This window comes from Mus musculus, chromosome 3, assembly GCF_000001635.26.
Source record: "Mus musculus strain C57BL/6J chromosome 3, GRCm38.p6 C57BL/6J".
Lineage (NCBI taxonomy): Eukaryota > Metazoa > Chordata > Mammalia > Rodentia > Muridae > Mus > Mus musculus.
Window position 1 is genome coordinate 22,063,871 of NC_000069.6, and position 15,738 is coordinate 22,079,608.

The 15,738-nt window shown below is 45.8% G+C and overlaps 1 protein-coding gene across 9 annotated transcripts in view; it reads left to right on the plus strand.

Annotated features, from left to right (window-relative positions):
* The first annotated feature begins 12,382 nt into the window (after positions 1 to 12,382).
* The window catches only part of Tbl1xr1 (transducin (beta)-like 1X-linked receptor 1), a 140,342-nt gene continuing 136,986 nt past the window's right edge, over positions 12,383 to 15,738 (plus strand). For 2 of the 9 annotated variants that reach the window (XM_006535579.3, XM_011249719.2), the window contains exon 1: positions 12,722 to 13,084. The gene's annotated coding sequence lies outside the window, so the exon portion shown is untranslated. Of the gene's footprint in view, positions 13,085 to 13,439; positions 13,558 to 15,738 lie in introns of those variants that run through there. The other 7 variants (XM_006535581.4, NM_030732.3, XM_011249723.3 and 4 more) reach the window with 7 other exon arrangements.

Below are 15,738 nucleotides of genomic sequence, written 5' to 3' on the forward strand. Positions count from 1 at the left end.
ACACTGTATCTGTGGTCAGGAAATAAAACCAGTGGGACTGGACTATCTCACTTTAAAACCCACTTCTAGTGACTGACTTTCCTCCAGCAAGTCTCCAAATCCTAAAGGTTCTACAAGCTCTGAAACATGGCCACCAGGTAGTAGGGACCGGGTATTTAAATGCGTGAGCCTCCAAGAGACATTTCCCATTCAAACTGCAATAGCTCTTCACTGAGTTTTAATGGCTGTTAAATCCCCAAAAGACTGGACATTCTTCAGAAAGTGCAGCAGACTTTTATTCTAGTGCCTGTAAGACTGGTGTGTGTCTATGACACTATTAGTGGTAGAGCTGGCTACTTGTATGTACCCATGGCATGTCCAGGGTTTTGTCAAGAGTCTAATAGTTGGGTTCCAAAGCCCAGCTGTTGGGAAGAAACAGTGTAATCAGAATTGTCAGCAGGAATTGCTTCTAGATCATTCTTTGAACAGGCAGGACTTTCCACTGGCTGGTACTGAGGAAGGTTTGACATCTTTCGACCATATTGAGAAATACCAGTGTTCTTTCTGTCTTTAGCCAGCATCTGGCAGCACAGTCAGCTGCCATTCCATGCACTGAACAAGCATCTACTGTGATCTGAATATCTGTAGCCCCCACCACAAATTCATATATTGCCATCTAACACCAAAGGTGATATAAGCTATAGAACTCTGCCAGCCCTTAATGAAGGGGGTGCCAGTCTTCCTAAAGAAACATGAGATACTTTGTGCTCTTCACCCTGTGAAGAAGACAACAAGAAGTTGCTAGCTGAGCACAGAAGTGGTCCTTTTGCCTGACACCAGATCTTCCAGAATTGTAAGCTTCCAGAATTGTAAGCTTCCAGAATTAAGGAGAAAATTCTGTTGTCTAGAAGTTACTCAGTTCATATAATTTGAAGTAACAGTCTAATCCAAGATAACTTCTCAGGTTACTTGGGACAGAAGAACTCTTTACTTTTATCTATATGAATGTGTGTGTCTGTGTTATTTACCTGCGTGAGCATATGACACACGTGTGAAGGTATGTATGGAGGCCACAGAAGGCATCTGTCCCTGGAGCTGAAGTTACAGACTGTAATGAACTGCTCCATATGGGTGCTGGGAACTGATCTGTAATCTTTTGAAAGACAGGCAAATGCTTTAAACTACTGAGCTGTCTCTTGGACTCCAAGAATTGTTTATTTAAGGAATAACTTTATTTTTGACTCAGGACAACTCAAAGCTGAAGAAAGCAATATGTAAAATAAAACCATAGTACTGTTATTTTTCCTTATCTGAAAGTATTGTTTCATATTTGTATTTTGGTATTTTAACTTTGTGGAACTTTTAAAAACTTGTTTCTTTTGTGGGGGAGGTAGTATGTCAAATAGTATAGGCTGGCCTGCAGTTCATTATGTAGCCAAGGTGTCCTTGAATTCCCCATTCTCCTGTAAGTTAGTATTTCAAGATTGTGTTTGGCTAACCCTTTTACATTTCAAGACAATTTAACATTTTAGATTATCTAACAGGGCCGTTGAGATGGTTTAGAAGTTTAGAGAACTTGCTAACTTCATTTGGATCCCTGGGGCCCACATGGTAGAGGTTATTACCAAATGTGGACTGGGGCACGTGTAAAACATGTAAATTAGAACTATGATTGATTTAGATTTGTGGTTTCGGGTTAAGAAGATAGAAGTTTTACTAAACCTATAAACATTTTTGTAATGTTCACGAGAACTTGAGCCACATTTTAGAAAGAATCAGTCATGTTTATTAACATTACTTAACTGCTTTTTCTACTTGCCTAGCAATTTAAGCTTTTTGTTTTGTTTTTCTAATTTTGGGGGTGGGGTGGGGTGCGGTTGTTGTTGGATCCACTTGCTTCTGCTTCCCCAAAGCTGGATTAAAGGTGTGTACCACCATCACCTGGCTTCTTTTTAAGCACTTTAAAAAAGGAGATTGGACTCTTAAATGTACACATACAGCTTAGTATACTAGAATTTAATTAACCAAACTATAATATGCCTTTAAAAGGGACAGAGTCTTAAATTTTACCTTTTGCTTATCATTTGACACAGCATTTCACTATTAGCTTATTCAGGCCTTGAACTTGTGGCAATCTTGAGGCCTTAACCTCCAGAGAGATTTACAGGCAAATGTCACCATGCTAGGCTCTATAACTTGCATTTCAAGGGTTAAAAGAACGGTCAGGTTTTCAAATGTATAACTAATAAGATTACTATAGACTGGCATACCCTGCAACCATGTTGCCATGTAGTGGCAGGAGAGGGTGGCTACTCACAATGCTTTTCTAATCAGTACAAACTCTAATAAAATTAAGACCCCAACTGAGGGCATCCACCTGACTGATCAGGTTCGATCTGCATCTCATGCATATTTTCCCATGCTTGTGTAGGAATCTCGTGACACACATTCGACACATGTGCATTATGCAGCTCTGCTCACATTGCTCTTTCTCATCTCGTCACCAAACTAATAGGAGAAAAACAACGTTGAGGCCCATATGGGCCTCACATTTTACTTGTAGTAAAGGACAGTCTTGAACATATGATCCTCCTGCTTCCACCTCTATGCCTTTGGGATTTTCCATGTGTGCCACTATAAACAGCTTCCTGCATGCTAAGTACGTCCTCTACCTACTGAGCCAAATCCATAGCCCAAACATCAAAGGTTGTTTTTCTTTTTTTCTTTTTTCCTTTTCTTTTTCCCAGCAATCTTTTGCCCTTTCTTGCCTAGGCCTGCATAGTCTCCCTCCACGGAAATGGAGATTGTGCTTGCAGAAGCCCTGAGTTCATTTTCTTGGCTTGCCTGCATCATGACCTGAGATCCTCTATTTGACTTCATGATGATTGTGCATCCAACTGTGGGCCCAGGGCCCAACTAAGAGAACGACCTTGTTTCCTTTCTCTGCTGTTAAGACAGAGTGGGAAGGGTCACCAGAAGCTGGTCATGTTGATACCTTCAACTCAAGCCTCCTGGCCTCCAAAACTGTGAGGAATGTTTGGAACTTATACTATCCTGTCTAAGGAAGAGATTTTCTTTTACAACATGTCTTGAAAAGCGCTTGCACCATGCGTTACAATGTTACAGGTGAGAGCAGCCAACACTGTTCATGGCTTCAGCCAGTATCCTCATGCGTACAAAGTCACCTGTGATTATATATGTTGAGTAGGACACTCCTAATTTAAAAAAAAGAATAGCTGGGGTTGGTGGCACAAACTTAATGTCAGCATATGTGGGACAGAAACAGGTTTTTCTATCTCGGAGTTGAAGGCTTACTTGATCCTGTCTCAAATGAACAAAGAAAAACATTTAAGTCAGGCTTGGTGATTTATCTGCAAAGTCCCAGTGCTATGAAAACCAAGTCAGAGGGGTCAGGAGTTCAAGGGCATCCTCTGCTATATAGTGAGTTTCAGGTTAACCTGGGCTACCTGAAACCCTGATGGAAAACAAACAAACAAACAAATAAACAAAAAAACCAAAAAAACAAAAAGCAACACCAAAACCAGAACAAAGCACGCAGAACAGAAGACACTTGGAGCTGTTGGATAACTCAGCATGTTTTGTTTATTTTGACTGTTTAGTTTACTATGTCTACCTACATTCATCATTTCATTTAAGTTATATTTATCATGTGTATGGGTGTACATGTGTACATATGCCACCACACTCATGCAGAGGTCAGAAGACAACTTTTGACAATCTGTTATCTGTTCCTGAGATTGAATCCAGATTGCCAAAACTTCTAATGTCTTAAAGTCTTGTCTCCAGTTCTGGCCACCTTTGAACACCAGATGTACGTATCTATCTATTGGGTTCAGCATTTTCCTGGAGATGTCTCATACTCACCAAACTATAAAAACAAACACTTGTTTTTAAAAATTGACTCCCTCTTCCCTACCTCTGTAAATGGCAACTTCCTTCTATACTATTGGTCTAAACTAGTGAGCATCTTTGGATTCCATTTTTTGTCTTGGCAAGTGCATCACTGAGTCACATACAGGGACTTACACCTCTACTGTGAGTACTTGGGGCTGTGATAGGAGGAGCACAGACCTCAAGGTCAGCCTCCAAACACTGAGTTGTGGGTCATCCTGGGTACAGAGTAAGACCCTATCTGTTCACAATCTAATTTTTCTAACCAGTACCTGACACCATCTCTCGGATTTGATTCCTGTGAGTCCTCAGCACCCTCTTGCACTTGGTTGTCTGTGTAGGAACTGGAGCCCTTTTCTGTCAAGGAGGAGGGCCAAGCAATGTGCTTGCTCAAGGCTTTCCCGTGGCTTTCCATGTCTGAGAAGTGAAAGGCCCTTTCATCCTTCTTCATACAAAGCACTTGACCTTCGCTCTCGTTTCCAGGATACAGCAGTTCTACGTTGACATGTCCCCATGTACTCAATGTCCCCTCTACCTGTAATGCTTTTTTTCTGATGGTGGATACTCACTGCCCAGTCCTTAAAGCTCTGCTCATGTGTCAACATAACTCAGCAGCATTCACTATCTAAACCAACACACCATGTTCACCTCCTACTGTATTCTCCTTAAGTTTACTATTATTTCACTCGAGTGTGATTACCTGACTAATTCCTAGCTTGTACAATCTATGGTGGCTGGACTTGAATGGGACAGCAAGAGCAGGAAACGCCATTGCTACATGGAGGTGGTGTGCTACAGAGTAATGTAGCTCTTTCTTGTGTATGCATGTTTGTACACTTGTGTGTGTGTGTGTACACACACGCGCATGAGCTTATGAGTGTGGGTATATGTGCGTGATATGTGTGGGGGCACATGTACACATACATGTGGATGTCAGGAGATATCTTCATGTAGTTGATTTTCTCCTTCTGCTTTTCAATGGGTTGGACTCATCAGGCTTGCACAGAAAACACCTTTACCACGAGTCATCTTTTTGGCCCATGCTCAGCATTTGTGTGGGTGGTGACAATCAAACTTGCAAGGCAAGCACGTTAGTAAGCCATCTCTCTAGCCCCCATAGCTTGGTGTTTGACAGCTTGTTGAAATGCTTCCAACTTAGAATCAGCAGCAAAAGGATAAACCTCCCCAAGCCATTTTAAATTATCTTTGTGACAATAGTTAAACCATAATGCAACTGTGGTGGTTTGAATATGCTTGGCCCATGTGACGTGGTACTATTTAAGATGAGTGACCTTGTTGGAGTAAGGGCATCATTCTGGGGGTGAGCTTTGAAGCTCTGCCCATTGTGGAAGAGCCATTCTTTTCCTAGCAGCCTTCAGATGTAGAATTCTCAGCTCTTCCTGGGCCATCCCTACCTGGACACTGCCATGCTACTGCCTTGAGGATAATGGGCTGAACCTGTGAACCTGTGAGCCAGGCCCAATTAAATGTTGTCCTTATCTCCAGAAAATCAAATAACCCCATTAAAAAATGGGGCTCAGAGCTGAACAAAGAATTCTCACCTGAGGAATACCGAATGGCAGAGAAACACCTGAAAAAATGTTCAACATCCTTAATCATCAGGAAAATGCAAATCAAAACAACCCTGAGATTCCACTTCACTCCAGTCAGAATGGCTAAGATCAAAAACTCAGGTGACAGCAGATGCTGGCGAGGATGTGGAGAAAGGGGAACACTCCTCCATTGTTGGTGGGATTGCAGGCTTGCACAACCACTCTGGAAATCAGTCTGGCGGTTCCTCAGAAAATTGGACATAGTACTACCAGAGGATTCCGCAATACCTCTCCTGGGCATATATCCAGAAGATGTCCCAACCGGTAAAAAGGACACATGCTCCACTATGTTCATAGCAGCCTTGTTTATAATAGCCAGAAGCTGGAAAGAACCCAGATGCCCCTCAACAGAGGAATGGATACAGAAAATGTGGTACATTTACACAATGGAATACTACTCAGCTATTAAAAAATGAATTTATGAAATTCCTAGGCAAATGGATGGACCTGGAGGGTATCATCCTGAGTGAGGTAACCCAATCACAAAGGAACTCGCACAATATGTACTCACTGATAAGTGGATATTAGCCCAGAAACTTAGGATACCCAAGATATAAGATACAACTTGCCAAACGCATGAAATTCAAGAAGAACGAAGACCAAAGTGTGGACACTTTACCCTTTCTTAGAAATGGGAACAAAACACCCATTGAAGGAGTTACAGAGACAAAATTTGGAGCTGTGACGAAAGGATGGACCACCTAGTGATTGCCATATGCAGGGATCCATCCCATAATCAGCTTCCCAATGCTGACACCATTGCATACACTAGCAAGAGTTTGCTGAAAGGACCCAGATATAGCTCTCTCTTGTGAGACTATGCCGGGGCCTAGCAAACACAGAAGTGGATGATCACAGTCAGCTATTGGATGGATCACACGGCCCCCAATGGAGGAGCTAGAGAAATTACCCAAGGAGCTAAAGGGAACTGCAACCCTATAGGTGGAACAACATTATGAAATAACCAGTACCCCGGAGCTCTTGTCTCTAGCTGCATATGTATCAAAAGATGGCCTAGTCGGCCATCACTGCAAAGAGAGGCCCATTGGACTTGCAAACTTTATATGCCCCAGTACAGGGGAATGCCAGGGCCAAAAAGGGGGAGTGGGTGGGTAGGGGATTGGGGGGGGGTGGGTATGGGGGACCTTTGCGATAGCATTGAAAATGTAAACGAGGAAAATACCTAATAAAAAAAATTAAAAAAGATGTTGTCCTTATAAGAACATGCGATAGTCATGGTGCCCTTTAGTAGCAACGGTAACTCAAACTAAGCCAGCAACTTAATTATTTATTTATTTATTTTTGGACAGTCTCATATAGCCAAAGATGGCTACAAATTTGATGTTCAATTAGAATGACCTGGACATCTGATCTACCTTCACTTACTTTATGTAGTGTTGAGGATCAAACCCTGACTACATACACTCTAGGTAAGCTCTCTCCCAACAGAGCCAAAAAAGCTTCAATTGTTCAACTTGGATATATTTTTTGAAAGTTTTTATACTCTTCCCTCCTTCTCCCCTTAGTCCAAGACTGAAATATAAACTCCATAAAGCATAGGGGCTGTTTGGTTCACTGTAAACAGCTTCTGATGTTTTCTTACACTAAGCATTTGATAAATACTTGTTGAATGAATAGCAAAACTGTCAACACAGTATGAGGGTTTACATGCTGCCAGAACAGTACAAGACTGTCAATAAAGGTAGATGGTTGGTAAGACAATTTGCTATGTATGGTTGGCTTTCTGCTCTGACTGAATCACAAACAGGATACAACCAGCTACTTCCATATTCTGAGAGATATGGATAGTTTATGTGTGATTTTCTCTTTCAAGAGTTTTATTATTTTAACAATTATATGTGTATGTTTCCTGGAACTGAAGTTAAAGGTGGTTGTGAACTACTTGGCATGGTTTCTAAACTGATAAGCTGCCTTTTTAGCCCCCTTTCTTCTTTTGGTTCTTGAAGACAGGGCTGCTGTCCTGGAACTTGATTTGTATGCACACAAAGCTGTCCTCAATCTCAAGAGATTCGTCTGCCTCTGTCTTCCAAGTGCTAGGATCAAAGGTGGCCTTTCTTTCTTGATACAGGATCTTAGCTAAGCAGACCAGGCTGGCATGGCACTCCCTATGTAACAAGCTGACTTTGAAATTGTGCCAATTCTCCTGCCTCAGTCTCCCTGAGTACCATTTTTTAATAATATCTTTTTCAATCTAATTTTATTATTTGTAATGAAATGGAATGTCCATTGATCTAATTGAAGTGGACACTACTCAGAACAGAACATAGCCAAATACCAGATTCTCAGCACAAGGGAGGTTTATTTACTGCAGAAAGATAAGTGGGATGCCTCTGGATTGGGCAAAGACAGGTACGGTGCACTGGTGCATAGCCATTTTAGGGGCTCTAGCGAGGGAAAAGAAGATCCTCCACAGGGGTAGAGTGACTGTCTCCAAGAACAAGGGAGATGAAGTAGCAGGCTTTTCCTCGTGTAGCCTGGTGGGTTTGAGAGACCATATCAGGACCAACACCTATGGGATCTGATCATAGGTCAAGGAACACTGTGACAAAGTCAGGCTGGTGAGAAAAAGTCACAAAGTGTATGTACACCCTACACAGATGGAGAGAGCAGCTCAGGTGCTGAGCTGCGGTCAAGCTGCTCGTTAGTCTTGACAACATAGTCTGGGAGCCCAAGAACCTCAGAAGAACTGCAGGAGGCAGAAGGAAACAGAAACCTGTCAGTGCACCGGAAGGATGCCTACAGAAGCTGGGCAAGGATGAGCCACTCAGGGCTAAGGTGAATGAAAGGTGTGCGTTAAAGCACTAGGCCAAAACTTGTGGTTCTAAGCAGCTGCATACTGTTCTTGTAATATTTTAATTATATGGGCTACACAATATAAACATTTTAAAGCATCACAGTGCTTAAGATCTTGCTATATGTTCCTTGGGTAAAGTATTATCAGAGCAAGACGTCACAATTTGTTTAGCAAGAAAGTCTGTGTGTGTGTGAGAGAGAGAGCGTGAGCGAGAGCGAGCGAGTGAGAGAGAGAGAGAGAGAAAGAGAAAGAGAAAGAGAAAGAGAAAGAGAAAGAGAGAGAATGAAAATAGTGATGATTTTTTCAGGCTTGATAATAGTTATCTTTACCAGATGAGCAATCTCTTAGGCCCTAAAACTTCTCTCTGTGTCTGTCTCTCTCTAACTCAAATGGCTCAGACTGTTCTTGAACTCCTTACATAGCAGAAGACGATTTGAGCTTCCGCTCCTCCTGTTTCTACTTCTGGGGTTCTTGGATTATGAGTGTAGAGCACCAGCTTTGCGTTAGGCAGTGCTGGAGATGGTTCCTAGGAGCAAGGCAACCATTTTACCAACTGGATTACTAAGAGATGTTTCTTAATGTGCCCCTTCCCTGTACAACTTCTTAGTAATAACAACCTGTCCTTTCTAGAATCTTAACATTTATATTTAAACCACTGAAAATTGGTAACATTTTTTCGAGAATTTGTCTAGGTCTAATTATTGCTTGAATTTTGCCTTTGGTTTTGTGCTGGAAATGTTGGAACGGCTAAAGGCTGATGTGACAAACATTTCATTCTACACTTGTGTGCAGCCCATTTCTCTGAGTCTCTAAGATGCAGATTCTGAAGAAATATTTCAGGGGTTAAGAGTACTTGCTGCTCTTGCAGAGAAGCAAAGTTTGCTTCCTAGCGCTCTTGTTGGGTGGGTTATAACTGACTATAACTCCAACTTCAACACACACACACACACACACACACACACACACACACACACACACACGGAGTTGTGTAACAGTCTCTTTGACATTAAAAAACTCCGTCCAGCCCTAAGCTCAAGCAGGGAAGTAAACAAAACTACTATCTTTAAGAACTTCCTAAAACTGACCAGATTCATAGGGAAATAAAAGCTGAGAGTCTCTCTCCTAGAAAGGGAAGCTCAGTTGCTAAGACTATGAGACGAGAAAAGCTGTACACCAGACTCTGAGACCAGACCAGCTGTCTGGGAGAAGCAGAGACCAGCTGAGCTGCCTGGAAGAGGTTTACAACAATTGAGGTACACAGAAAGGACACTCTTTAGCCTGTTGAGCTGTCTGCACACAGTGTGCTCCAGGTTCCCAGCTTTGTGACCTGTCACCCATGTTAGGGTGGGCTTTGGTGATGCGGCTGTCTTTGAGTCATTTCTTTACCTGTATAGAACCCCAATAAAACTCATTGGTCACCAACTTGGAATTTGTTGGTATCTGTACTTTGGTTTGTTGTGGGTTCCCTTTCGGGGATGAATAGATGAGTGTTTAATGGAAAAGTTTTGTTTTACACACACACACACACACACACACACACACACACACACACTTTATATGAAAGATTAGAAAAAACAAAACATAAGGCTCAGCTAATTCCCTTAGCAGGGAGGCTCAAGCATTTTTCACATTTAGGCTTTGTGTGTGTGTGTGTGTGTGTGTGTGTGTGTGTGTAAGGAGAACATCTAAATGTTAGGACTCTGTTGATTGTGTGTGTATTAAGGATGTGTGAGTGACAAGTGTGAGGTCAGAGGACAACCTTCAGGATTTGGCACTTACCTTCTTTATTTGTGGATCAGGGTATGTAGCCTTGCCTGGCTTGGTCTACCATGTAGAACAGACTGCAACCCAGACATCTGCCTGCTTCTGCCTCCCACATGCTGGGATTAAAGTTGGGCCTCAAGGGTCTCATTTGTCTCAGGTTCCTGACTCCACTCTTGTTTTAGAGTAGGAACCCCAGCAGGTGGCATGTCAATCTGCTGACCTTCAAGGCCAATTACTGTTTAATGATGGTAAGAGATCCTCCTAGCTTCTGGGAGGGTGAGGTCGGAGGATTGCCAAGGCTTTGAGATCTGGATGAGCTATCCAGGAAAATCCTCTCAAAACCAACCAACCAACCCCCCCCCCCAAAAAAAAGATCAAATAAACCATGAATGCAAAACCTCAAAACTTCCAAACAACAAGCAAACCAGAATAAAAACAAAACAACAACAAAACCCCAAAAGCTTGAAGGGCACTTTACTGGAGCAAGTTTAAGGTACAGGTCCCCAACTTTGGCGGCTTCTGTCATGACATTCAAATAAAGTGGTTTCTGTCCTAAGACAGTGCACCTAACAAACGAACAGATTCTCACCCTCGTTGTCCCGTGCACAGAGACCACCTTGAGGAAGCTAGCTCAGAGTCTAAGAGCTTCTGGCTGGAAGGAGGGTGGTCTTTGGAAGAGATGTCTCCTGGGAGGCTAGGAATCACTTGCTTGTCGCTGACTGTAAAGACTGGTGAGCATCCTTAGCCACTCAAAGTGTGGCTTGATTTTCTTGTAGCTGTTGTCTAGGTCCAGGGCTGGGAACCAGCTTTCCCCACCCATCCCACCATTTTAATGGGCGTTTCGGACAAAGAACCTGCATTGCAGTGTGAGGTTTATGTTGAGCAAACAGCATACCGTAAGTGGACAGCTCTTACACAATGGTAAGATACTAAATGCTCTGGGCAGCTGAAGGACGGAGGCAGGCCTCGTCTTTGGCTTCCTCAGTGCTGTTTCCCTTAACTGGACAGAAGTGTTTTGGAAACCCAGTATAATCTACATTCCCATCAGGTGACATTGTTTAATCTAACATTCCCTCTTTCACAAGTGACAATAGCTCCGGGGACACCCAGGCTCAAGCTTTGAACTTTTCTGGTAGAAAGGGCGTTTGCAACTCCATAGACTTTCTTTGGTGCCTTTCCACCTTCCAGCTACGCCTGTCAAAATAGGTAACCGCCTCCAGGGAGGGGCCAACAGGGGAGAGTCATTGACCTTGGCTGAACCAAATCTAATCTAGTCTCGGAGTTTGTTAGGCTGCACAGTCTATAGCTGTGAAAGTTACTTCAAATGATACTTTGTTTGAAAATTTATCTTTGAAGCACTAAAGGAAGACCACTGCTTGACAGGAATACACGTTTCCAAATGTTTTGACAACTTGAAACTAGAACCTTTCACCAAAGAAGGTTGCAAAGTATTTTTAAAGATAGTAACAAAAAAGCAGAGTTTCAAGATATATGCTAGAATTAAAAGGAAGGGTGCCTCTTACAGCCCAGGTTTCTGAAAGGCTCAGGAAGGTCACCGCAGTATTTTAAAAATCCTCGGCGCTCCGGCAGCCACATTTTGACATTATTGGGCAGCCAAACTGTACTTCAGAAACCGCCTTCACGTGCCAGACGCATGCAGAAAGTAGATAATATAAACTCCCGTGGATATCACACCGCGGTGCACACTTAGTGAACATTCATTCTGTCTATGGCTTTATTTTCGCGCAATGAGAACTGATCCATCAAACCTTCCCAAAAGACCCGCAGACAAGTCGCACATTTGGGCGCACAACTTCAATTTCAGCTTTGCGTTTTCACCAAACCCCTCTCGCCGTGCGCGCTGCGCGTCTCCCCACGCGCGGTGCTCCGGGTCCCATCCTAGAACTCGCTCACGGCAGGCGAAGCACCTTTCCAGGTACGCTCCGGAGCGGGCGTGTTTACGCGCATCCAAGTGTGCGGCACTTTGAACGCGGAGTCCATGTGGAGCCCGCGCCGAGCTCCCGCAGCTGCCGGCCGCCTCCGGGGATCGGAGCGGCCGCGGCTCGCGGGATTGCTGCGGGCGAAGGGACTCAAGCGCCACCCAGGCAGCGGGACAGCCCCGGCTGCGGGCTCTGGAACGAATGCGCGGCGAGCCCAGCCCCCAGCGCCGCGAGCGAGCGAGGGAGGCTGGGTGGAGGGAGAGCGGAGCGAGTGAGGAAGCCGAGTGTGGAACGGCTCGTCGGCCGCCACCCCCACCGCCACCGCCGCGCTGCCTCCACCGCGGCCCCGCCCCTCCGCCGCGCCCCTCCCCCACTCCGGCGCTCCTCCCTCTAAGTTCCCCCTCCCAGGTCCCCCTCCCCGTCGAGGTTCCCCTCCCCCTCCCAGGCTCAGGCTCCCTTCCCCCTCGCCTCTCCTTCTCGGGGCTCCCTTCCCCCTCCACAACCCGTTTCCCCACTCCTCCTCCAGGCTCCCCTCCCCCGCCCAGCTCTCCTTCTCTTCCACCACCCGGCTCCGCTCCCCTCCCCCTCCCGGGTCCTCCTCACTTCCTCCCCTCCCCCTCCGGGCGCGCCCCACCCCTCCGCTCCCCTCGTCTCCCCTCCCCCTCCTCGGGTCCTCCTCCCCTCCCCCTCCACCCCCTCCCCCTCTACCCCTCCCCCTCCTCGCTCCCTGTTCCCTCCTCCCTCCCCGCGCGCCGGGCGCAGGCCGCTCGGGTTTGTTTTGCTGCGCGGCCGTCGCCGCCGCGGGCCCGGAGCTCATTTGTGCCTGGCTGGTCCCCGCGCTCCCCGGTGCCGAGCCGGAGCCGTTGGCCGCTCGCGCGCTTGGCTCTCTCCCTTAGTAACAGCTCCCCTCCTGCCTCGGTGCTGCGCCCTGCCCCCGCGCCCCTCCCCCGCCGGACCCGCTGCCCGGCTGTCAGCGCCCGCACCCCAGGGCGCCTCGGGGTGCCGACGGCGGCCAGGAGGGGAGCGCCGCGCGTCCTGGAGGGGACAGCGTCGCCAAGCAGGTGAGCGCGGGCCCGGGGCTGCGGGCGCCGCGAACTTGGCCTGGGCGCGGGGGAGGGGCGGCTGCGCTCACGTGCTGCCCCCCCGGGTCGGGGTGGCTGCGGGAGGCACTGGGCCCAGGCGAGCGGGCTTGGGGGCGCAGGCTGGATGCGGGGCCGCAGCCGCCCTGTGCTCACATAGCGGGGGAGCGGCCAGGGCTCAGGATGGGTGCTGGTCCGCGCTCGGGCGCGCGGGCTGCAGTCGCCCGGTCGCGCACCCCTCGGGCTGTGGCGCGCGGAGACCCCGGGCGGCGGCGGGGACCGCGGGCGGCTGTTGGGGCGCGGGCGGGGGAGGGGCGCGGCCGGGCCTCGCTCACTCAGGACGCGAGTGTGGGCACCTTGTGCCTGTGGCCTCCCCACGAGGAGGCCCTGGCCACAGCCTCGGTAAAGTTGGGTCAGAAGTGTATACAGTTGGCAAACTTATTGCCAGCTTCCTGGTAAGTTTCGGGGTGGCACACAAGTCACATTATCTTCTGACAGTATAGAGCCACGTTGTGAGTGTTTGCTGGGTGACTTCCTCTTTGCAACCGATGTCTTTTTTTTTTTTTTTTTTTTTTTTTTGGAACAGGGGCTGACTTTCATTTAAGTGTAATTCCACGTTGAAAGGCAGCTCGAGGCGAATCATGCATGTGTTAGAGTGTTCGGTAATTTTGGAAGTTCTCAATTTGGATTAAATTTAGGTTGTGAAAATGGTCTGTTCTGTGTAACATTTGGGTTGGGTGGCTTTTAAGAAACGCTCTCTTTGTTAGGTTACCCAACACTGAAAATAATTTGGTGATCACACAGAAGAGTTGGAACATAGCTAAACATTACATTTCTTTAACAGTCTGGAGTTTTCTTAAAACCTTGGTTGGACTTTATCGGCCCCAGGGTGAAGGGTTATATGCCATTTACAGTTAATTAGGGAAGTTTACTGTTGGCTTTCTTGTTTTTCCATATAAGAACCTTATGCTGGTCTAAACATGTTAATAAAGTACGGTGGATGAAATGATGTGTTATTTCTAGTTTGAATCTTGAGATTGAAAGCCCCCCATCAGTGTAAAACAATACAAGGCCATGTCTTACTGATTTAACTTAGCTAAAGTGCTTTGCAGTATCTTGGTGGCCCATTGAAGGTAGTAAATGAGTTTTGGGTTTCCCTGTGTGATTCACGTTCAGTTTTGTTAAATAAGACCCATGCTTATTGGAGCACTTCAGTAATCCTGACTTCCTGGGACTGTATGTTCTCGCCACTTTAATAAGTTTATAGTCTGGGGAAGTAGGGCATCTTTATCTGCACAAAAACACTGTGTATCAGTTGGATTGAATCGTGGGAGTTAATGGCAAACTTCCCAAATTATCACTGAGAGTTCTAGAAACAGTTGGCATTTAGCTATGGGGGAGGGGCGGTAGGTCGCCAGCCTGCCTGAAAGGGGTTGGGCAGGTCCTGTGTGCCCTTCGTGTCTAAATGGAGGCTTCTCTGCTGCTTTGACTATTTCTCTCTTAGTTTTGCTGCCCTGCATGGGATGAAGTCTGTAATCGCAAACACTAAACACTCAAATTACTTGTCTTACCTTTAGTTTGTAAACTCAGATCTCTAGAATTTAGGACGAACACGCCAACCCTGTGAGGAAAGAAAATATGTGTAAAAAAAGCTAAGCAACTTCATTAACTTGTTAACGTCTTCAGAATTCTTGCAGTTGACCCTGTCTTTGAAGCACACTTCTAATCTGTACATGTTGTTAGCATAGGAGACTGGTGGTAAATGGAGTGTGTGGGTGGTTTTTTTTTTTTTTTTGGTAGTGTTGGGAATTGAGCCTAGAGCCTCACTCCTGATAGATAAGTGCTCTACCAATGAGCTACTGCCCAACCTTGATATTGTATTTTGTTGAAGACCAATAAAACATTTTAACTTTTTATATAAACCCAAGAACCTCTTTTGATACTTGTAGTCTCCATCTAATTAAGGTTTTTGCAAGACTGATTATCATAATACCTGTCTGCCAGAGAACCAGAAATAACTGCTTCCTGTGAAACTGGTAAGCTTTCAAGCTAGCGAGCTAGGTCGCTACAGCTTTATAAACATGGGGTCTCTGATGAAAAGGGGCTGACACATGGACCTTTGACACTTGAACCTGTTGAGTAAATGTCCTAGTTCACTTACAGCGATGAAGTGTAACTGCAGAGTGGTCTCCACACAGTTTCTCCAAGGATGGCTGGCTACTGTGGACATTCACTGAGCAGGTGTGGATGGAGCTGAAACTATTTGTTAAGGTTTGATACTTACATTAACACTGAGAGAGATGGCAGAAACATTGGCTCTGCTTACAACTGTTTTTCTAGTACATGTGAATTTGACTCATTTTCAGAAATATTTACAGTGTATGTACATCCCTGAAGTGGGAAGAGGAAACAGTGAGCAGGAGACATTTACATTTTGTCCTCAGACCTGGGGTTGTGTAGCAAGAAGGCCTTCACCTTGCTTGCTGAACTGCCATCAACAGAGCCTTGGGATGATGGTCAGGAGGTCTGACGACTTATGTTGGTGGCATCCTACTTAGTAATTGTACAGTTTATTGCCTTTTTGCCAGACATCTGGACAAGGACAGGGACTCTGCCTGAGCCACCTCCAGGAAGGT